At 44.3% G+C, this 24,317-nt stretch overlaps 1 protein-coding gene and 1 pseudogene across 4 annotated transcripts in view; both read left to right on the forward strand.

The window, feature by feature from the left end:
* The first annotated feature begins 418 nt into the window (after positions 1 to 418).
* NIM1K (NIM1 serine/threonine protein kinase) overlaps positions 419 to 24,317 on the forward strand; it is a 112,425-nt gene continuing 88,526 nt past the window's right edge. The window contains exon 1 of one of the 3 annotated variants that reach the window (XM_025388591.1): positions 419 to 771. The gene's annotated coding sequence lies outside the window, so the exon portion shown is untranslated. Of the gene's footprint in view, positions 772 to 1,178; positions 1,972 to 24,317 lie in introns of those variants that run through there. The other 2 variants (XM_025388594.1, XM_025388593.1) reach the window with 2 other exon arrangements.
* LOC112626992 lies at positions 14,015 to 16,147 on the forward strand (annotated as a pseudogene). The gene is made up of 2 exons (XR_003120003.1): positions 14,015 to 14,038; positions 14,564 to 16,147. The product of XR_003120003.1 is annotated as a spermine synthase pseudogene (transcript).

A 24,317-nucleotide genomic window follows, 5' to 3' on the forward strand; every position in this document is an offset into this window, starting at 1 on the left:
AGAGTATCTCCATAGCAGGAGATTAAGGAGCCACTGACAAAGTGGCACCAGGAGAACCTGATGTATGCCAGGAATCCAGGCAGAGGGTGGCATTAGCACTTCTTTCTGCAGAACCTAAACCCTGCCCGACTCACCCGGAGGAGCTGTCACAGTGGTTTGCTGGAAACCCCCTTTCTGTTGGGAGGATTACTGGGTCACCGTCTCCCAAGGACAAGGAAACCCTTGCTGAAGTGCTGGAACGGCTCGGCACGAGGCGTATGTTGGTGGGAGCTGTGTCAGCCCGCTTTCGGCCATGTAGCTGCTCCCATCCAGGCTCTAGAAGGGGTCCTGTTTGCGTCAGGCCCAACCACCCCCCTCCCCGAGCGACTGCACTGGGTGTCCCTGCGCCGCGCGTCCCCTCCCTCTTGCCCCTCCCTCCTGGCTGCCATAGAAGCCAGCCTACGAGGTCCAGGCCAGAGTCCGGGTGCCCTACCGGTCCCCCTGTCCCTCCTTCCCCAGGCCAGCCCCCTGCTCCGGATTGGTCCTTCAGGAAACGCTGCGGGGCGTCTCGGTCCCCGCTGCGGAGCCGGCCTAGGCCGGAGGGCGGGGTTTGCTCTGGGCCTCTGCAGGTCAGGTCGGCTGCCCCTGACAGCTCCGGGAGCCTCAGGCGCGACAGCGGCGCCCTCACCTCGGGACATCCACACACCGACCGCTCCTGCTCCAGCGGCAACCACCCCGCGCGCCTGGCCTGGCGCCGTGCAGCGAAGCCCAAGAGCTGGCCTCGCCACGAAGGTAAGCGAGGGGCTGGGGGGCTCGCCGCCAGCACCCCCACCCCGCCACCCTTCCTCTGATAGGCTGTAAACCTAGGTGGCTGAGGAGGAGGCGCCTCTCCTCCCCGCGACCCAACGGAGAAAGGGAGCCCTGCCGGGGGGTGTCTGCGAAGTGGGGTCAGAAGGTTAGGCGCTTTCTGGGGCGTCCCCCCACACCGGCCCAGGCCGATCCACGCGCGAGAGGAGGGGGCATTAGAGCCAGGGCAAGGGCGTGCTCGCTCGTGTGTGCCCGTGTCAAGTGCGGCGCCCATGTCTATGTGCGCGCGTGTGGGCACCCATGTCTCTGTATGGTGTCTGCGTGCCCGTCCACACGTGAGCCAAGGAAGGCATCTTAGCGCCTAGCAGTGCACACAGCGGGTGCGCTGGACCAGAGCCCTAAGGCACCAGCCCAAATCTGCAGTTTGTTACAAGGGCAGAGGACCTGCGTGACCTCCCCACGCGCGCCGCCGGTGCTGGTGGTGGAGGGAACTGACAGCTAAGGCCTGTGGCCCAGGAGAACAAAACCTCCCATTGCACTCCACGCCGCGACGCTCCCCAGCGAAAGGTGCTTCTTTTGGAAGACCGCACGAAGTAAGGAAGAGCCTCTTTTCCTCTTCCTGGATATCCCTCCAGGAATATTAGAAGCTCCAGGACTTCTTGATACGTCCAGGAAAAGATCCCAACCGGGTCATTAAAATATCGAATCCAACCAGCTTCTACGTGCCTGACACATCTGGGCAGATGGAGAAGTCAAGGCAATAAAGGTGCTTTTATCCCTAACATGGGCAGCGAAGATTCTGCTATCGGCACTTTTTTCCTTTCCGTTTTTTCCTTCCCTCCTTTTCCTTCTTCTCCCTCCCTCCTTTCCTCCTCCTTCTCCTCTCCCCTTCTTTTCTCCTCCTCTCTCCCTTTCTCCTCTCTTTTCCCCTTCCCTCCCCTGTTTTCGTCCTCCTGAGTAGACAAGAGGGCTCTCTGTCTACCCACCCTCCCCCACCCCATTCCTCCCGTTTCAAAATAAGAGCGAATGAATCACATTCTAAGCTCTTACCCGTGCAGTTCTGACAAGTTTGGAAAGTACACAAATCGCGTTTGCAATCGAGGCCGCGGGAATCCAAAAGGGAAACAAACAAAACCAGACGAAAAAAAATGATTCCAAAAAAGTGATTTCAAATTGGAATCTAAGGTGATTATTTGTTTATGGTAATAAGATTTTTTTTAATGTTTGAAAAGTATGTATCACACTAGCTTGCATCATCAGTATTCAATGTGATTCATAGAGCCGCTTCAAAAGATGGTTTCTGCTAGTGTTGCAACGGCACTTCTAATTCTGGTTGTCATGGTTACTGAAGAAGTCGCCCTGCACTATTGAGAGGCTATCTAGCTAGAACCAGGAACTGTTCTCCAGAGGACCTTCTCTTGTACCCTCGTGTAACCATGGTAATAACCGAGTTTATGAAAATGTACTTACTTTTTCCCTTAAAGTACTAAAATCCCAATGCATGTTGTTGTGTTTTTTTTTAATTTTATTTTTTCAGAGTTTGCAGTCTGTGCAACACAGCTTTCTGCTCAGACAAATGAGAGTAAACACTGCCCTCCAGCAAGTTAAATGGCCCCAAATAGTCATGCGGCCCAACTCTCTTCCCACAGCTCACTGCAGGAACAGAGGACAGAGCAGGGTGTTAGATGTTTCAGGAATCCTGGCCTGAGCCCAGATCGCCCTCTCCATTTAGCATTTACATTTGGAAGCCTAATTAGCTTTCTAATTATGAGATGGGAGAATGTAGGTGGGGGTCCTGGGAGAGGCTAGTGGGGAAAAAGCTGAATCCAACTCCCCATGGACTAGTGTTTGGTTTGCCATTGAATTTGCCTAGTAAACCCTCATGGGTTTATTTTTAGCTGGACCACTGTTAAATGGTAAACCTGGAAAAACCTTCAAAGAAGCCTCCTTCTGTGTTAGGAAAAAATGTGGATTGGATATTTGGTTTGAGGTGTGTGCTTTTTTTCTAAGTACATTTAAAATAAAGACAGGTTTATATGAAATCTAAATTCCCCAGTAATAACTACAGATAGGTTATAGAGCCCTTTATATTCTTGGTTTAACCCTAGGTTTTTAGTTGAGAAGGCTTTATTTGGGGCAAACAGTGGTGCCATTTCAAATACTTTTATCCGCAAATGTTGGTTTCTTTAAAGAACCATAACTCATTACACATCCACAATTTCTGAGCTTCAAATTCTAACACTGATAGCATGTGATGGGACAGTCTGAAGCCCTCAGACTTACAGTTTTTTTTTCTTTTTCTTTTAGAGACTGGGTCTTGCCATGTTGCCCAGTCATGTCTCAAACTCCTGGGCTCAAGAGATCTTTCCGCCTCAGACTCCTGAGGAACTGGGACTACAGGTGCATGCCAGACTTATTATACACTTTTTAAAAAAGAAAAGCAAAGATTTTTGTCTTAGTAGGTTAATGTTTTTAGTCACATATATAGTTTCATTTTGAGAAACTTAAAAATTAAAATATAACATTAAATCCAACTTCATTCTTTGAATCTGATCACTGTATTTCTCTAGGGATTAAAGAGCTTTAATTCATTGGTTGATTTTCTTTCACTTGTTGAAGGGACAAACTGTTGATAAAATTTGTTTCATTCTGTATTTTGACATTTCCTATTGTCATTCTACAAAGAGGTCTCTAGAATTGAAGTTTTAATTTTCAGGAGAAGAAGAAAATATTCAAATTGCATATGAAGATAATAGTCTACAACTTGAATTAACCACATCATAGTTCTTAAATTACTTTCTCTCAAGAACTTCAAGGTTAGCTTAGCCATTATTATGCAGCATCCTGAGGAATATTAACCAGTTTTACAGATGGACAAGTTATGTTCAAAAGCCAAGTGATCATGCCTGTAATCCCAGCACTTTGGGAGGCCAAGGCAGGTGGATCACCTGAGGTTGGTAGTTCGAGACCAGCCTGACCAACATGGAGAAACCCCGTCTCTACTAAAAAAAATACAGAATTAGCCTTGCATGGTGGCATATGCCTGTAATCCCAGCTACTTGGGAGGCTGAGGCAGGAGAATCCCTTGAACCCGGGAGGCGGAGGTTGTGGTGAGCCGAGATCACGCCATTGCACTCCAGCCTGGGCAACAAGAGTGAAACTCCATTTCAAGGAAAAGAAAAACAAAAAAGCCAAGTGATAGCTCAGCGCCGTAGCTCAGGCCTGTGATCCCAATACTTTAGGAGGCTGAGGCAGAAGGACTGCTTGAGCCCAGGAGTTCGAGACCAACCTGGGCAACATGGTGAGACCCTGTCTCTATAAAAAATTTTTAAAAATTAGCTGGGTGTGGTGGTGCATGCCTGTAGTCCCAGCTACTGGGTAGACTGAGGTAGCAGAATTGCTTGTGCCTGGGAGATTCAAGGCTGCAGTGAGCTGTGATTATGCTACTGCATTCCATCCTGGGAGACAGAGAAAGACTCTGAATCAAAAAAAAAAAAAAGGGATTTCAGCTAACCACCTGGAAAATCGAGACAAAAATCTAAATTGCCTGACATGAGCATTATGAATATGAGCATTAGCCAAGACTTAGAGAAATGCAGGGTGTGGATAGCGGGAAGAATTTAAGATTAGAGAGCAAAATAAAACTGTTAAGGGGAAAAAACTAAAGAGAAAGCAGATTAATAGAAAGAAAGTAAAAGCGAAAACATCAAGTGTAAAGAGGGTTGCACAGAAGAAAAACCAAATTGCAGAATAGGAAACTAAAAAGAACTCCACTCTTCATCTTCCACAGAGAACATTGATAGTTTTCCAGAAAGCAGCAAGTACCCTATTTAGCAAAATCGTGTGACTTGGGAGGCCTTAGTGGCAGATCTTAGTTTGTTCTGACTCCCTGCCACCCGTCCAAGTGGTGTGGGCTGAGGCAGCTTTCTTTTCAGGTCTCCCAAACTAGCTGCTCATTAGACCTTTTCTCCCTAATTCTAAGGCCACCAAGAAGCTTTCTGCATCTCTATTTGTTGGAATTATCTAGTTGGGATAATATATGGATACATTTGATTACATAATTGCATTGGAAATTTTTCTTTTTACTTAAAAAAATTATTTAAATTGTTATCGTCATAATGCTTTCACCTAATTTTATGAGAGTATATTAAAAGCTTATAACTAAAACCACAGTCCCAGTCTCCAGAGGCAATCATTTTGAACTCTTGGCTGTTTGATCACTTACCTCCCTATGTCCGAATAATTAGCTTATGTTGCTGTTTTTTGTTGTTGTTTTGTTTTGTTTTTGTTTTTGTTTTTCTTGAGACAGGGTCTCACACTATTGCCCAGGGTAGAGTACAGTGGTGTGATCATGGCTCACTGCAGCCTTAAATTCCTGAGTTCAAGCAATCCTTCCCCCTCAACCTCTTGAGAAGGTGGCACTGTAAGTGCACGCTACCATGGCCATGCCCAGCTTTTTTTTTTTTTTTTTTTGGTAGAGACAAGGTCTCACTATGTTGCCTAGGCTGGTCTCAAACTCCTGGGCTCAAGCAATCCTCTCACTTTGGCCTCCAAAGTGCTGGGATTACAAGCGTGACCCACCATGCCTGGCCACTGGTTCTTGATTTATCAATTTTGGACAGAATCTATTGACTTATTTATTTATTTTTATTTATTTATTTTTTAGAAACAGGATCTCACTCACCCAGACTACAGTGCAGTGGTACAATCATAGCTCACTGCAGCCTAGAACTTCTGGGCACGAGTGATCCTCTCATTTCAGACTCCAGAGTACCTGGGACTACAGGCATGAACCATCATGTCTAGCTAAATTTATTATTTTTGTAGAGTTGTGGGGTGGGGGGCTCTCTATGTTGCCCAGGCTAGTCTTGAACTCCTGGCCTCAAGCCATCCTTCTGCCTTGGCCTCCCAAAGTGCTGGGATTACAGGCGTGAGCCACCATGCCTGGCCAAATTAGTTCTATTCTTGGCTAATAAAATATACCTTAGTCATTTTTAATCATGAAGATTTTTAAAGAGCCTTTTAAACTTTTTGGAAATTTGAAATGTAGCCAAATACTCCCTCAGATGTAATCAACAGCACCAGCCCTTGAGCTCCTATGGAACACAGAGGTACTGATTTTTGCACCCTTTATACTGCCTCAGTTTCCATGATCCATACTCCATACCCCCTCTCCCATTTTACCATTTCCCTGACCTACATTTCTCTTTCAGTACTTGCTTAATCACACCTGCAAATTCCTTCAGGCCTCATCTCCTTCCAGATGTTCTCTTTTGAGCCCCACCCTGTCTGCACCTATCTCTAGTTTAGCCTTTGGCCATTATATTTAGATGATCCGTTTATGCATCTACCTTGCCCCACTGGCTATAGATTTAGTTATATCTACATTGTTCCTGGGAGTAACTTGCACACTTAAACATGGAGGACGGAGCTTAAAAATAATGTTTGTTGAACTGAACACTTCATCTTGATATTGAAGGAGTATTCCATAGTAGAGTAAGAGGGGTAGCAACCTCACATTGCTTAGAGTAGGGGTGAGGGCAAGGAAGTAGGGGTAAAACATGATCTATTTCTTTTCTTTCCTTTTTGTTTTTTTCTTTTCTGACGGAGGAGCCTTGCTCTACACCTGCACCCGGCCAATAAGATTTCTTCCTTCCTTCCTTCCCTCCCTCCCTCCCTCCCTCCTTCCTTCCTTCCTCCTTCCTTCCTTCCTTCCCCTTCCTTCCTTCCTTCCTTCCTTCCTTCCTTCCTTCCTTTCTCTCTTTCTCTTTCTCTCTTTCTATAGTGAAAACTGTCTTTATTTTTATTGCCTTTTATTTTCAACAATGATTACTTGAACTTAAAAAAAAAGAGCAGACTTTATTAACTAATGGTTACTTAAAAGTCAAACCTTTCCAGCCCACTTCATATTCTTTTTTAACCATTTCAGACCATGATCTGTTTCTTACCCTCCTACTTTCTAGCAGCATCTGTTCAGGGGAGATTGCCTGTGGCACACACAGCTCCTGCTCATGAGACAAGGTGAAGCAGCCTCATCTGTTGTGTGTGAGGCACAGACTCTGAGATCAGACAGGCTTGGGCATGAAATTAAACTTGGATGTTAATTGCCTATATGGCTTTGGACAAATTACCAAGCCCTTTTGAAGTTTAGTTTCTTCATCTGAAAAATGAGGATAATAGCAGGCACCTTTTAGGGCTGTTGTAAAGATTTTTAAAAATATGTATAAAGGGCCACGGACAGTGGCTCACACCTGTAATCCCAGCACTTTGGGAGGCCAAGGCGGGAGGATCACCTGAGGTCAGGAGTTCGAGACCAGCCTGACCAACATAGAGTAGAACCCCGTTCTACTAAAGATACAAAATTAGCTGGGCGTGGTGGCACATGGCTGTAATCCCAGTTATTTGGGAAGCTAAGGCAGGAGAATCACTTGAACCTGGGAGGCAGAGGTTGCAGTGAGCTGAGATTGTGCCATTGCACTCCAGCCTGGGCAACAAGAGTGAAACTCTGTCTCAAAAAAATGTATGTGTGTGTGTATATATATATGAAAAATGTATATATCTATAAATGAAATGCCATCTCTACTAATATATATATATGTATAAAGTAGTTGAAATGAAATAATGATTATTCTTCTAAGTTAGGAATGCTTTGGGCTGCAATTAACTAAAAAATCTTCCTGCTTAGCTAGAAGTTTATTTTTCTTGCAAAAGAAGAGGTCTAGATAAGCAATTAATAGCTTTGTTTTAGCTGCCATCAGAGACCTAGTTTATTCCTATCTTTCTGTTCTGCTGTCCATCCTTTGCCCTCATATTTATCACTTCATGGTCTCTAGGTGGCTACTACTTCTCTGTAAGTTCCACATAGGAAGAAAATGAAAGAAGCTGCTCTAGCTGCAACTATCCCCTTTCAACAGGAAAGCACTAATTATCAGAAACACCAAACTAACATCTTACTGGCCAAAACTGTGTCTCAGACCTATCCCTATCATTGAGGGAGAAGGGGAAACTGGGATCGCCAGTACTATAACAGAAGGTAAAGAAAGGAGAAGAGTTAGTAGTGATGTTAAGTGAACCAGCCTGCAGTGATGTCTGTCACACTATCATTTATTGATAGGGTGGCCATATGTCCCAGTTTGTCAGTGCAACCCTGAATTACACCTGTTGTCCTAGTGTGATTATTATTATTATTATTTTTCGAGATGGAGTTTTGCTCTTCATGCCCAGGCTGGAGTGCAATGGCGCAATCTTGGCTTACTGCAACCTCTGCCTCCTGGGTTCAAGCAGTTCTCCTACCTCAGCCTCCTGAGTAGCTGGGATTACAGGCATGTGCCATCATGCATGCACAGCTAATTTTGTATTTTTAGTAGAGATGAAGTTTCTTGGTCAGGCTGGTCTTGAACTCCCGACATCAGGTAATCTCCCCACCTTGGCCTCCCAAAGTGCTGGGATACAGGCCTGAGCCACTGCACCCAGCCGTCCTAGTGCAATTATTAATAGCACCTATTCTCAGAGGTGTCTTGGTTTGAATGACAGATTCTATGTTCACCCTTCTTATTGAGCACTTACTATTTATTGTAGGCTCTCATTAAGTAGTAGTTATTAAAAAGACAGCTAGAACACAATCGTAAGATACACAACAAGTCAAGTTTACATGCGGTGATTGCCTGTATGGTACAGGCAGGAGGTACACTGAGTTTACAAGGGAGAGAAATGAGTATGAGTTGACAAAGAGTTGAGGTCAGCTGGTCTGGATGGAGAGGAAATATATGGGGAAGGTGTAACACCAAGGCGAGAGAAGTAACTGGGTTGGACACAGTTTAAAATATGCAAAAGTGGCTGGGCACGGTGGCTCAAGCCTATAATCCCAGCACTTTGGGAGGCCAAGGCAGGTGGATCACGAGATCAGGAGTTCAAGACCAGCCTGGCCAAGATGGTGAAACCCTGTCTCTACTAAAAACTACAAAAATTAGCCGGGCACAGTGGTAGGCTCCTGTAATCCCAGCTACTTCGGAGGCTGAGGCAGAAGAATTGCTTGAGCCTGGGCGGCAGAGGTTGCAGTGAGCCGAGATGGTGCCACTACACTCCAGACTGGGCAACAGAGCGAGACTCCGTCTCAAAAAAAAAAAAAAAAAAAAAGGAAAAGTACACACTTGACATGCCAGGGGCTTTTCTTTGAAGACTAACAACAAAGTTTTCATGCTGCCTTTGTTTGAATGATGAACACTTTGTAATATGAGGTACAATGTTAAGATATGATTGGGTCTAAGAGCATTCTTGGAACTGATGAGACAAAATAAAACAGCCGTTCATATTTTTGAAGCCAAATTTTTTTTTTTTTTGCTATTACAAAACCTACTACAAAAGTTTAACATGTGAGAAGAAAAGATATTTTTCTGGCCGGGCGTGGTGAGGCTGAGGTGGGTGGATGATGAGGTCAAGAGATTGAGACCATCCTGGCCAACATGGTGAAACCCCATCTCTACTGAAAATACAAAAATTAGCTGGGCATGGTGGCGTGCACCTATAGTCCCAGCTACTCAGGAGGCTGAGGCAGGAGAATCACTTGAACCCGAGAGGCGGAGGTTGCAGTGAGCCGAGATCACGCCACTGCACTCCAGCCTGGTGACAGAGCGAGACTCCCTCTCAGAAAAAAAAGAAAAATATTTTTCTAAATTATTCTCTTGAGCCTATAGTAGATTGTGACCTTGAGATATTTGGTAATAAATCCTCCTCTATCAAGAGAAAATATTTGCAACTTCCAAATTTTCTTTTGAGTTGAGATTAAAGGAAAACATTTATGGTCATTAATTTTTTTTCTTAGCTTGACTTTTAAATCCCCCCAATGTTTTTTATTTTTATTTTTCAGAAACAGGATCTCCCTCTGTCATGCAGACTGGAGTGCAGTGGCATGGGCATAATTCACTGTAGCCTCAAACCCCTGGGCTCAAGCGATCCTTTCTCCTTGGCCTCCCAAAGTACTAGGATTATATTTGTTTTAGATATTTATTCCTTCTGTTAGGCTGGTTGGTGAGCTGATATAGCTGAAAGAGACAAAGTAAAGAAATTTGGTTCTAGTCTCATCCCTGCCACTAACTAGTAAGTCTCTTAACCCCTCTGGGTCTGTTTATTCCAATACAAAATGCGAGATTGAAAAATCCTACAAGTCCCTCCCCAGTGGACTCCTAAAAGTCCCTTAGTGTGCTTGGGTAATCAAGGGAAACTGAATTAGCCAGTCGGCTTGGAGCCTCAGTTAATTTGGTTTAGTGAAGTATTAAGAAGTAAGATTGCAGCCGGGCGCGGTGGCTCACGCCTGTAATCCCAGCACTTTGGGAGGCCGAGACGGGTGGATCACTAGGTCAGGAGATCGAGACCATCCTGGCTAACATGGTGAAACCCCGTCTCTACTAAAAATACAAAAAACTAGCCGGGCGTGGTGGCGGGCGCCTGTAGTCCCAGCTACTCGGGAGGCTGAGGCAGGAGAATGGCCTGAACCCGGGAGGCGGAGCTTGCAGTGAGCTGAGATCCGGCCACTGCACTCCAGCCTGGGCCACAGAGCAAGACTCCCTCTCAAAAAAAAAAAAAAAAAAAAAAAAAAAAAATTGCAGAGGAAAACTGAGATAAGACCCTGAAGTGCCTCATATCCGGCTAAGTAAATTGCCATTTGTTTTTGCCATTTACTAAGCAGGATTGCAGAAAAGTCAGTGTGAAAACGGGTGTGCTGGATGGGTTGGAAGGAGGAAAGACTGACAAGGGATAAAAATACTTGTTTTATTCTGAGTTTTGAGCTATTTTACAATGTTCTATAACCTCACAACATACCTGGTTCAAATGGCAGAGTAGTCGTCCCTAGAAAGCTTCACTGCCATGCTCAGCTTACCTGCTGCTGGCTCCATGTCCTGAGATTTTCAATGGCGCCTCACAGTACTCATCATCTGGACACAGTCTATTGCTGGTTGCTCTTCAGCTCCAGCTTTTCGATGACTATTTTGCTTCTGCTGGAATGTTTGTTGGCAGCCTTTAGTTTTGCTCCTAACCACCTCCCACTATGCCCGCAACCCCACCGCCCCGCCATAACTCCTTCACTACTTAGCAGCTGCACAAGAAGACCTCCCTCCTAGGCTCCACTCAGTTCCCGGAAGAGCAATTCTTATTGCTCTAGGATTAAATTTACGCTACCGCTGTTAACATTTTAGGATATCTATAGTGTTAAATAAAGTTCAGCCTAAAGCTGCCTCCCTACATATTTTAAGTTTGGCCTAAAAGTTTATCTGAACATGGTGAACTATAACCTAAATGCACTTGTTAATGGACTGAAGCCTACTCTTGCGCCAGTCACTGAGTTTTGGCCAATGAAAGGTGGCCAACTTAGTCAAACCGTGTTCAAATAAGGCAAATGTTGAACTGTGACCAATCCGGCTGTTTTTGTACCTCACTTCCATTTTCTGTGCATCACTTTTGTTTTTCTGTCCATAAATCTTCCACCACTTGGCTATGCTGGAGTCTCTGAGCCTACTCTGGCTTGGGAGGCTGCCCAATTCATGAATAATTGTTTGCTCAGCTAAACTCTGTTAAACTTAATTTGGCTAAGGTTTTTCTTTTAACAATAGTCATATAGTATACTAATCTGTGGTGTTTCTTTATTGAACTATGGTGACATTACCAGAGCTAGTCTCAACTTTCCATAAAAAAATCCTTCCTTTGGCTGGGCACAGTGGCTCATGCCTGTAATCCCAGCACTTTGGGAGGCTAAGGTGGGCGGATCACTTGAGGTCAGGAGTTCAAGACCAGCCTGGCCAACATGGTGAAACCCTGTTTCTACTAGAAATACAAAAATTAGCTGGGCATGGTGGCAGGCGCCTGTAATCCTAGCTATTCGGGAGGCTGAGGCAGGAGAATTGCTTGAGCTGGGGAGGCGGAGGTTGCAGTGAGCCAAGGTCACGCCATTGTACTCCAGCCTGGGCAACAAGAGCAAAACTCTAAAGAAAAAAAAAAGTGCAATCCCTGACATGTTTATACTTCTTTTCCTTTTTTTTTTTTTGGAGATGGAGTCTCGCTCTGTCACCCAGGCTGGAGTGCAGTGGCACCCAGAAAGCAGAGGTTGCAGTGAGCTGAGATCTTGACACTGTTCCAGCCTGGGCAAGAAGAGCGAAACTCCATCACAAAAAAAAAAAAAAAAAAAAAAAAAAGTGGTGTAATTTGTGTATTTGCTATCACTGATAGTTCCAATGGCTTTTTTTTTTTTTTTTTTTTTTTTTTTGGAGACGGAGTCTCACTCTGGCCCAGGCTGGAGTGTGGTGGCTCAATCTCAGCTGACTGCAACCTCTGCCTCCCGGAGGGTTCAAGAGATTCTCCTGCCTCATCTTCCCGAGTAGGATTACAGGCACATGCCACCACGCCTGGCTAATTTTTGTATTTTTAGTAGAAACAGGGTTTCACCATATTGGCCAGGCTGGTCTCGAACTCCTAACCTCAAGTGATTCACCCGCTTTCGCCCCTCAAAGTGCTGGGATTACAGGTGTGAACCACCACGCCCAGCCTGATAGTTCCAATGGTTAATTCAAAACCAAGGCACAGGCCAGGTGCAGTGACTCACGCCTGTAATCCCAGTGCTTTGGGAGGCTGAGGCGGGTGGATCACCTGAGGTCAGGCGTTCAAGACCAGCCTGGCCAACTTGGTGAAATCCCGTCTCTACTAAAAATTACAAAAAATTAGGCAGGCGTGGTGGTGGGTCCCTGTAATCCCAGCGACTTGGGAGGCTGAGGAACAAGAATCGATTGAACCCAGGAGGTGGAGGTTGCAGTGATCAGAGATGGTGCCACTGCAGTCCAACCTGGGCAACAGAAAGAGACTCTATCTCAAAAAAAAAAGGTCACAGCTGGGTGTGGTGACTCACGCCTGCAATCCCAGCACTTTGGGAGGTCAAGGCGAGTGGATCGCTTAAGCCCAGGAGTTTAAGATCAACGTAAGCAACATGGCAAAATCAAATATACAGAATTTAGCCGGGTGAGGTGCTACTCGCCTGTAGTTCCAGCTACTTGGGAGACTGAGGTGGGAGGATCTCTGGAGCCCCGGTGGTCGAGGCTGCAGTGAGCTGTGATTGCACCACTGAACTCCAGCCTAGGTGACAGAGGGAGACCCTGTCTCAAACAAACACAAACAAAAAAACAAAAACAAGGCACGTCAAAGAATCTTCCTTTCTAATTCTCCTGCCTGCTTTTGCTACTATCACTGACTTTTGCCATCCCAGGCTGATGCTGGACTTCATGGCAGTGGCCTGTTTCATAGTGTTAGGTTCCACTACACACCAGAGGGAGGCAGCAAGTGGAATTGGGTGAAACGACCCCAGACTGGCCTTGTCACTCACTGCTCTCTGAGTTTTGACAAATGTCTCATCCTCTTTAGTAATCTCATCAAGGTAGTGAGAATTTTAGTATCTATCTTATAGAGTTTGTTGTAATGGTTAAATTAGTCACATAAGCATATGCAGCACAATATCTGGTGTATAGTAAGTGCTTAATAAAAGAAGCTTTTAGTATACTTTCCCTGTTACATTGAATAAAATGCTAGTAACACTACTCTAACACCAACTAAAAGAATGGCTACTTCCAGCTGGGTATGGTGGCTCATGCTTATAATCTCAGTACTTTGTGAGGCCAAGGTAGGGGGGACCACTGGATCCCAGGAGTCAAACCAGCCTGGGCAACATAGCAAGACTCTATTTCTACAAAAAATAAAAATTAAAAAAAAATGGCTACTTTCAAATGTCCTTCAAAAGGTGCTATTGCTTTGTGGTTTACAGTATATCACCTTTCATAAATTACGTTTTACTTCTTGTTTGCTTGTTTTTGTTTTGTATTTTTTTTTTTTTTTTTGAGACAGAGTCTCGCTGTGTCGCCCAGGCTGGAGTGCAGTGTGCGATCTTGGCTCACTGCAAGGTCCGCCTCCTGGGTTCACGCCATTCTCCTGCCTCAGCCTCCCAAGTAGCTGGGACTACAGGTGCCCACCACCACGCCTGGCTAATTTTTTGTATTTTTAGTAGAGACGGGGTTTCACTGTGTTAGCCAGGATGGGTCTCGATCTCCTGACCTCGTGATCCACCCGCCTCGGCCTCCCAAAGTGCTGAGGTTACAGGCATAAGCCTTCACACCCGGCCTGCTTGTTGTTTACTACTAATATTTATTTGGTGCCTACCATATCCTAGCACTACATACTAGGGAATATTGAAGATATGAAGATAAATAAGCAGCAGAAGGTCAGTCTTAGAAAGGCTAAATGTAATGAGAATGTAAATTTATACTCTGTCAGTTCAAAGTGTGAGCAGAGTTCAGTGGAAATACTGAGATGGAGCAATTAACTGTGGGTAAGTAGAGAAAAGAAAATACCACCGGGCGGGGTGGCTCTATGCCTGTAGTCCCAGTATTTTGGGAGGCTCAGGAGTTCAAGACTAGCCTGTGCAACATATTGAGACCTTGTCTCTACTAAAATTAAAAAAAAAATTAGCCGGGAAGGGTGGCGTGTTCCTGTAGTCCCTGCTACTTGGAAAACTAAGGGAGAAGGATTGCTTGAGCCTAGGGGTCAAGGCTGTAGTGAGCCATGATTGTGCCGCTGCACTCCAGCACGGGTGACAGAGTGAGACCCTGTCTCAAAAAAAAAAAAAGAAAAGAAAAGAAAAAGTTAGTTGGGGGAGAAGAAAGAAAATCCAAGAAAGTAAATTAGGAGGGTCTTGAAGGCTGAATAAGAAAAGAGCAAGTGCTAGTCCTGGCCTCCCTGGGTGCAGCGCACTCCCTGCCTGCGCAGCCTGACTCAGTCCCCCAGTCTCCCGAGACCACTCCCCCAGGCCTCACTAAGGCAGCAGCACAACAGGCTTGACTTCATGCTTGGCGCCAAAGCTGGTGGTGAGACCATTCTAAAAAGCCTCCAGTCCATTTTGCAGAGTCGGGGGATGGCGGAGTCCGTGCACACCTGGAAGGACCATGGCTATTTAGCAACCTGCACAAACAAGAACGGCAGGTTTGCCAATTTGAGAATTTACCTACATGGATTGTGTTGCTGGACCTTCAGAGTTACGATGGTGACGCGCAAGGCAAAGGAGATCGACAGTATTTTGAACAAAATAGAAGAAAGAATGAAAGAATTGAGTCAGGACTGTACTGGGCGGATAAAGCGATTACCACCCATAGTTGGAGGAGGAGCCATCAACAGATATTGGCCCATTGCCGATGGGCGCCTGGTTGAATACAACATAGATTGAGGTGGTATATGATGAAGATTCATCTTATCAAAATATAAAAATTCTACACTCGAAGCAGTTTGCAAATATTCTCATCCTGAGTGGGGATGTTAATTTACCAGAGAGTGATTTGTTGTATACCTGGGCCATCATGGGCAGTGGCAAAGAAGATTACACTGGCAAAGATGTACTCATTCTGGGAGACAAACGCGGGGGCATATTGTGTGAAATAGTCAAACTAAAACCAAAGATGGTCACTATGGTAGAGCTTGACCAAATGGTGATCAATGGATGTAAGAAGTATATGTGAAAAACGTGTGGCGATGTCTTAGACAATCTTAAAGGAGGCTGCTATCAGGTTCTAATAGAAGACTGTGTTCCGGTACTGAAGAAGTATGCCAAAGAAGGGAGATAATCTTATTATGTGATTAATGATTTGACAGCTGTTCCAATCTCCATGTCTCCAGAAGAAGATTCCACATGGGAGTTTCTCAGACTGATTCTTGACCTCTCAATGAAAGTATTGAAACAGGATGGGAAGTACTTTACACAGGGGAAATGTGTCAATCTGACAGAAGCGCTGTCACTATATGAAGAACAGCTGGGGCGCCTGTATTGTCCTGTGGAATTCTCAAAGGAGATCGTCTGTGTCCCTTCGTACTTGGAATTGTGGGTATTTTATACTCATTGAAAGAAAGCTAACCCTTGAAGATGAATAGCCCCTAAATCACATGTGCTGCAAATGGCCTTCCTGACCACCATATGTTGTACATGACATCAAAATGAGTCAGGTAATTGATTGTGAATTCCTCAAAGTTTTCCTTTTTTTAATTATTATTTTTAATTTAAAAAAGCAAATGGGAAATCTGTATTTTGATGAGCTTAGGGTGTTATTTTTTTGAAAGTCGGCTGAAGGATGGTTAGACAGCACAGCGAAGACTGCTAAATGCACTGACCCCTCCCGGAATGTGATTTTTGTTCCTTTTTATTTCTCTGTGGTTTTGTTTTTGTTTTGGTAGATCCTCAGTTTAGATGTTTGGAGGAATGAACATCGTTGTTTTGTGCTGAAGGAAAGATCTTGATGATGTTTCTTTCCCCAAAAGTTGACTTAGATATTGAAATTTGGTGCTTTCAAGAGAAAGTTAAAAAAATGAATAAGAATTGCTTCAATTAAAATTACAAAAGAGAAAAAGAAAAAAAGAAAAAAGCAAGTGTGGTTGGGTGCAGTGGCTCACGCCTGTAATCCCAGCACTTTGGGAGGCCGAGGCAGGCAGATCACAAGGTCAGGAGTTCGAGACCAGCCTGAGCAATATAGTGAAACCCCGTCTCTATTAAAAATACAAAAATTAGCCGAGCCTGGTGGCAGGCACCTGTAGTCCCAGCTACTCGGGGGGCTGAGGCAGGAGAATCGCTTGAACCGGGAAGCGGAGGTTGCAGTGGGCTGAGATCACGCCACTGCATTCCAGCCTGGGTGACAGAGTGAGACTCTGTCTCAAAAAAAAAAAAAAAAAAGAAAAAGAAAAAGAAAAGAGCAAGTGTGTTCCAGTTAGGGAAAACTGGGTATGTAAAGCCACATGGGCATGAAAGGATACGTTATGATAGGGGAGATAAAACTTAAGGAATAAATGTTATAGTTGAAGCAGCTCTCAGAACTTTCCTTCAAGGCTGGATATTTAACAGCAAGTCTTTGATCTTTGGGGGAAAGGGACTAGAGATGGTTGGAATCCTGGGTAAACACTGACCGTTTAGTATCCTAGAGGTGAGATTGAATTCACTGCTAATTAGTGTTGGTTTTGGCTCCCCTAGGGAAGAGTAAACATAAAGAAGGCAAGGAGCAGGAACTTGGGCAAAGGCAAGTGCGTGGGTGTGTACATTTCCAGAACTACTTGGAGAAATTGAGAAGTGCAAAGAAGGTCTTGAAAACAGAACAGGAATTATGTCTCATGCTTTAAAATAAAGTAAATTCTGCTGGAAGCGACTAACACATCATACCCTAAAAATAAAAACAGAGGGAAAATGGAGCCTCTTTTACTGTTGATGTGATCATTTTAACCTTGGCAGCCTTCCAAGGGAAAACCATAATCAGGTTGTTTTTATTGTTTGCGGGCTGGAGCGAATGCTGGTTTGTAAACATTGTAATGTATCCAACTCAATAGCCTTAGGAATGTCTACCGGCATTTGAGGTATGCTTCACTGGGAGCCCTAAGAGTGCTGTGCAAAAGCAATGGGGCAACTCATCAAACCCACAATGTTTCAGAAATTTTCCAGCTAGAGAGGTGCTCTGGTTTAGGGGCACATTGAACAAACCTGCCTTTGTTTCAGGAGAAAACACTGGAAAGGATTTTGCTTTTTTTGTTTGCTTGCTTTTAAATTTTTGTCCTTTCTTTTTCTTCATAGAACAGTTGTTTGTGGTGATTTTTTTGTTTGTGGTGATTTTTTTTTCAACCAAAAAAGGATGTGTATGAGAGAAGTATCTATTTCTGTATCTTCTGGTATCAACGCTACCTTTATTTATTTGTTTTAATTTTATTTTATTTCTTTTGTTTTTTGAGACAGAGTCTTGCTCTGTTGCCCAGGCTGGAGTGCGGTGGCATGATGTCAGCTCACTGCAACCTCCGTCTCCCGGGTCCAAGTGATCCTCCCACCACAGCCTCCAGAGTAGCTGGAATTATAGGCGCCACCACGCCCATCTAATTTTTGTATTTTTAGTAGAGATGGGGTTTCACCATGTTAGCCAGGCTGGTCTTGAACTCTTGACATCAAGTGATCCATCCGCCTGGGCCTCCCAAAGTGCTGGGATTACAGGCATGAGTCACCACACCCGGCCCCATGCTACCTTTAAAAACATCTGAACAATTCAAGTCAATTCAGCCAGTGGTTACAGACTCTTGCCTGGTGCCCAGAATTTGAAATGAGTAAGATCAAGGACCTGCCCCACAGAAACGCACATTACGGTGGGGAGGACAAGTATGTACACAGTAACTGAAACACCAGACAGTATTTCAAGATGTTGGAAATACTAGAGGAAGAGCTGAATTCTGCTTAGGGTATTAGAAAGAGAAGAGACCAGGAGGGGAGGAGAAGGGAGGAGAGGAGAGGAGAGGAGAGGGGAAAATTTAAGCTGAATTTGAATAATAGGTAGAATTTCAACCATTAGATGGTTGTGATAAGAAAAGGAATAAAATTAATCTCTTGTAAAGCAAGAATTTAAAACAAATTTTGTGCTCAGTAACAAAGTAAAACCAGTTTTTATTTATTTATTTATCCATTCCATAAACATGTATTGAGTATCTATGAGGTGCCAGGCACTGTTTAGAGATAGAGATGCGTAAAACATCTTCCCTGCCCTCAGGTGAAGAGAGATGTGAACTTATGCTACAGAGAGTCAATTATCAACAGAGGGGTGCACAAAATACTCTGGGGGCACCACAGACTGGAGGGAGTCAGAGACTTCACAGAGGAACAGAGACTTGGAGGTTCAGTGGGGAATGGGATGAGGAAAACATATGCAGGGGGAATGTCATGTATTGTCATGTACAAAGACACAGAAGCATGAAACTGCATGGGATTGTAGGGGAGCCAAGAGGAAAGTTCCCTTCACCCTCTGCAGGTTCACTGAAAAGTCACTGACATGAAGCAGATTAATAGGAGAAAAGGCATGCAAATTTGTTTAACATGTATACACGGAGGCTTCAGAATTAAGACCCAAACCCCCAGTGAGGTATAGAAGCTTATCTGCCATCACATCTTGATGTTACAGAAAGAGTGGGGACTTGGATCTGTGTGTGGTGGCTCACACCTATAATCCCAGTACTTTGGGAGGCAAGGCTGGCGGATCACTTGAGGTCAGGAGTTCAAGACCAGCCTGGCTAACATGGTGAAATCCCCATCTCTACAAAAAATACAAAAATTAGCAGGGCATGATGGCAGATGCCTGTAATCCTAGCTACTCAGGAGGCTGAGGCAGGAGAATCACTTGAACCCGGGAGGCAAAGGTTTCAGTGAGCCAACATTGCGCCACTGTACTCTGGACTAGGTGATAGAGTGAGAACCTTTCTCAAAAAAAAAAAAAAAAATAGAGGAAAAGAAAAAAAAAAAAAAAAAGAAAGAGGAAAAAAAGAAGACTTGGATCATGGCAAAAGAGATTATGGGAGGGGGGAGAAAAGGAATTCTGTTAAGGGGCAATGAACCGATAGGGAACAGAGATTAACTTGTAAATAGGTCTCTTTGACAGTGGAAGGTTCTGGTCTGCTCAGTTGTGGTTACATTCTTACTCTTGTAGTGGGGGAAGAAAAAACAGTTGTTCTCCTTGGTGGGTCTGGATCTTAGGCAGATAGGAACTTCAGCTTTCCCAAAGAAGTTGTCTGTCTAAGATCCATACCCAGCAAGGTCTTCGGGAACGACTGTGGGGACTTGGGGGAATGTCAGTGAGACCTTGCAGTTTCTTCAGTTCAGCATGTCAATGTCTCATATTTTGGAATATTGTCTGTTAAGCCCCAACAGGATGTTTGTGAGACCTCAAGTACTTGGAGACATCTCAAATATAGGGCAAATGGGGGGGCAGGTGGGAACAGGGGAGATGAGAAATGAAGCTAGAAATAAAGCCAAGAACTAGATCTTGAAGAGCTTTCTAGACCATGCAATGGAAATCTAATTTTATCCTATAGGCATTTTAATGAAGGATTTTAAGCAGGGCAGTACTATAGTAAAATCTACATTTTGGAATAATCACACAAGTGGTTTCCTGGAGAATAAAATTGAGCTGGACAAGATGGGAAGTAGGGAAGCCTGCTAGAAGGTTCTTTCAGCCACCTAGGCACAGGATGGGATTAAGACCATTAGAGTCCATCACCCTTCAGCAAACCACACATGCAACTCAAAATTCAAGCAAAGCTAACCATATAAGACTAACAAAAACAAAATTCGGATTTTTCTTAGGATGATTACCTAGATGCATTGAGAAGTATATATATTGAACATAAAAGTATTTTAAGACTTATTTCCCCTTCTCTTGGATGTCTCTCATCTGCTGGTGCCTTAAAGCATGTGCATCTCTACCTACTGTGGGATCCCAGGATGGAAATGTAAAAGGATTGGGGTGGTGTGGAAGTGGGAGGATCAAAACGATTGGGTGAGGGGAGCATAGAGGCCAGGGATGGCACCTAGGTTTCCTGCTTGGCCAACAGATAGCACATCATTTCTGGGTCTCTGTTCCTTATCCTCCCCAACACATGGCAGAGGCCTCCTCCCAGACAGGAGCGGTCCCAATCTGTTCCTGTTGCAGAGGCCCTCTATCCTTTGAGCTTAGTCCAGGCTCCAATAGGGATTTTTAAATACCCTCACGTGAGGACCAAAAATAAATCCCTCCACAGTCTTCAAAATGCTCAGGACCAGAGTCAGCCTGTAACATACCGTGGTTTCAGCACCATTGTCATGAGGCTGCAGAAGCAACCCTGGGGCTCAGGAGAGGAGGGCTCAGCAGGACTTCCTCATTCCTTCCTCCCATTGCTAGTCCTCCTCCTTTTAGTGGCTCCTGTGTACGAAGATAACCCAGTCCCCTTAGTCACTCTGGGACTGTGACTCAGTGACAAAAGGAGAGGATGCAGCCTGATAGACACCAACTCTACATGTCTGGGAACAAGGCCCCAGGCAGCAACTACATATATCACTGGGATTGCTCCTGAATGTTCTAGAGCACCAAAGACTCTGTTGGGAAGCATATTCTCACCATGCACTTGGGTCCAGTGTTCATTGCACTGTTTCTTTTCGAGAGCCTTAAAGCCCTAACTTCAAGAGCAAACAAAAGCAAATTTAGAATGTATACCAGATATATTCTCAATTATAGCTTTAGCTTCCCCTCTGTGTTCGCCCAGGCGCAGAGTATGGGCTCCCAAATGTGCCATTTACTGTTTTTCATCAATATTTAAGCATCCACCTTTGCCAGAGGGTGTCCTCAGGCAACAGGTAACTATGCCACCATTTCATCCACTTATTTGGTGCCTGATATCATCTTTTCTAAGTCATCCTGTTTCTGGATTCAAAACTTTGAAAAAAATCTCCATTTTTTTTCTTCTTTCTTTCCTTCTTTCTCTTTCCTTTCTTTCTTTCTCTCTCTCTCTCCCCCTCCCTCCCTCCCTTCCTTCCTTCCTTTCTTTCTTCTTTCTCTTTCTTTTCTTTTCCTTTCTTTTCTTTTCAAGATGGAGTCTCATTCATTGTCACCCAGGCTGGAGCGCAGTTGGCTTGCTGCAACCTCCACCTCCCAGGTTCAAGTGATTCTCATGCCTCAGCCTCCCAAGTAGCTGGGATTACCAGCATGCATCACCACGTCTGGCTAATTTTTTTTTTTTTTTTGAGACAGAGTCTCACTGTGTCACCCAGGCTGGAGTGCAGTGGCACATTCTTTGCTCACTGTAATCTCCGCTTCCCAGGTTCAAGTGATTCTCCTGCCTCAGCCTCCCGAGTAGCTGAGATTACAGGTGCCTGCCACCATGCCCGGCTTATTTTTGTATTTTTTAAGTAGAGACTGGGTTGGCCAGGCTGGTCTTGAACCCCTGACCTCAGGTGAGTTGCCCACCTCAGCCTCCCAAAGTGCTGGGATTACAGACATGAGCCACTGCCCCGGCCAATTTTTTATTTTTAGAAGAGATGGGTTTCACCATGTTGGCCAAGCTGGTCTCAAACTCCTGATCTCAAGTGCTGCCTGCCTCAGCCACCTAAAGTGCTGAGATTACAGGCGGAAGCCACCATGCCTATCTTGCTCGCTCTTTCTTACTTTCTCTCTCTCTCTCTCCTTCCTTCTTTTCTTTTCTTTCTTTTTTTTTTTTGTCTTACCTTTTTACCCAGGCTGGTCTTGAATACCTGGCCTTAAGCAATCCTCCCACCTCGGCCTCTCAAAGTGCTGGCATTACAGGCATGAGCCACCACACCCAGCCAAAAATATCTCAGTTTTGGAATGCTGGACTCGACCATCCCAGGCAGCTGAGCCAGTTTACTGTATCAGGGAGGATTCACTCACTTTTACATACATGGTTATCAGAGACAGGCCACATTCCTAGATCACAGTAGAGATATATGCATATTTTTAGCCCTTAAACCAAGAAAATCTCTGTTGTAATTATAAGTAGGCAAAACAATATCATCATCAACAATAAAAACACACCCAGAAGTATACATTGTAAACTTTGAAAAAACTTGAATTCTCCACTTCTACCCAAATTTCATTTCCCTCCTTCCTGGCAACAACTGGGCCTTCATTTGTGCAGAACTTTTCTTGAACTTTGCGAATATCTTTCCTTATCTATGAATAGACGTCCAATTACATGAATAGTGACTATCATGAAACTCTCAGAAATGTGCCTATTTTGTGGACTTCATGGTTATTTAACTTACACCCTCCTTATCTTCACACTTACAAATAATTCTTAAATTTCAAGCTAAAGTTGTACAGAGGTGGGGGTAGGTGTGAACTGAGAATCAGAAACCTTCTCCATGCATACTTCTAAATATTTTTATGTTTAGGCTGTGATCTTTTTGTGGTTTTCTGCATTTAAATAATGTCCAGTCTCTAGAGCTCAAGCTTTGCTCATGAGCTGCCCTGTGATTTGACAGGTCTTCATTATCTGCTTTCACTTACCTCCTTGGGGAAATGTTTTCAGCCAGAAATACCGGGTCAGTTAGCAAGTACTATGGAACAGTGTGTAATTCTCAGAACTGGCTCCCAAAGCCCTCTGGCTCCCTGGTGAGCAACACTTAAATGCCTCTTCAACATTGTGTAATCACTTCTTCAATCAGCTGCACATCAGTTCCCGCTCTGGGGAGGGAAGTGTGCCTAATTTCATTTGCCTTTCTCTTCATCACTCATGAAGGATGAAGGTCTTCTGTGCAGATGCCTCCTGAACCCAGCAGTTCTTGGAGTAGTAAAGGCTCAGCCAGCAAAAGGCCCGTCCATTTTTCTTTTTTCAAGATAGAATCTGGCTCTGTTGCCCAGGCTGGAGTGTAGTGGCGTAATCTCAGCTCACTGCAACCCCTGCCTCCTGGGCTCCGGTGATTCTCCTACCTCATCCTCCTGAGTAGCAGGGATTACAGGCGTGAGCCACCATGTCCAGCTAATTTTTGTATGTTTAGTAGAGACGGTGTTTTGCCATGTTGGCCTGGCTAGTCCCTAATCCCTGACCTCAAGTGATCTGCCCACTTAGTCCTCCCAAAGTGCTGGGATTACAGGCATAAGCCACCGTGCCTGGCCCCATCTTTTCCTTTTAACAAGCAGTTTGCTTTGCTTTCCCAAGCCAAGTAGACCTGCATGAGCTTTGACTTCACGATTCTTGTTCTTCAATGGATTTACGTTATTACCTACTATGTTCCCTTCAGATATAGGGCCAGTTTGGATTTGACGTATTTTCTCTTCATGTAATGACTACAGATACCTACATAATTTATGGTTTTCCTGGCTCCCCAGGAAATATATCACTGGAGAGGCAGGCACTCCCCAGAGGCTTTTCTGTTTCCCATCATGATGAATATTTATTTGATTTGAAAAAACTTACTCATTCTTTTGATCTTGGTGTACATATAGGTATATACCAATAAGAAATGTAAATACCCTTTATTGTCATTTTATTTCCTGAGTAGCATTTTAAAATGTAGTATTGTTTTGTATGGACTAAATAAGGCTTTTTCTGAAGACCCCAGGCATGGTTTTCTGTGAAGTGAGTTGAGGAAATGGAAACTGGTGAGTCTGACTCTGTGTTTGCTCAGGGCTGGTACTCAGTGAGCCCCCTATGAATTTTGAACAGTCATTCATGATAATCGAGGAAAGAAAAGCTGTATCAGGAGAGAAATCAGATGCGATGAGCATGAACACAAAAGGGCTGCCTTTTTTCTCCGAGATGCAGGATGTGGGCTTAAATGTTAATCTCTTGAGATGAGTGCATTTCATATCTTTTGACAGTGCAATAAAGAAAGGTATCAGAGATTGGGTAAAAAGATAAAGAAATATTGACACTTAGTGTATGAAGGCGTTTTGGAAGAGGTGAGCAAGAAGTGTTTTGGTTACTGCGGACAAGTCATGGAACCTTTTTGTCCTTTGTCTCCTAATTCATAAAGCAAGGAGGTAGGAGGAGAGAAGCACTGAGGTGTCTTCAATTTCTTGCCTTCCCCGATTGTATAAGTCTTTATATTTTGGACAGTTTAAGCAAAGACCAGTGGGCAGGATCTAAATAAAAGTATGAAAATGGAGATAGCTGTTGAGAATGTAAGCTGGCTGGAAAATGTGGGCAGAGATGGGAATGACAGAAAGAGAATA

The sequence above is a fragment of the Theropithecus gelada genome, chromosome 6 (genome assembly GCF_003255815.1).
Source record: "Theropithecus gelada isolate Dixy chromosome 6, Tgel_1.0, whole genome shotgun sequence".
Taxonomy (NCBI): Eukaryota; Metazoa; Chordata; class Mammalia; order Primates; family Cercopithecidae; genus Theropithecus; species Theropithecus gelada.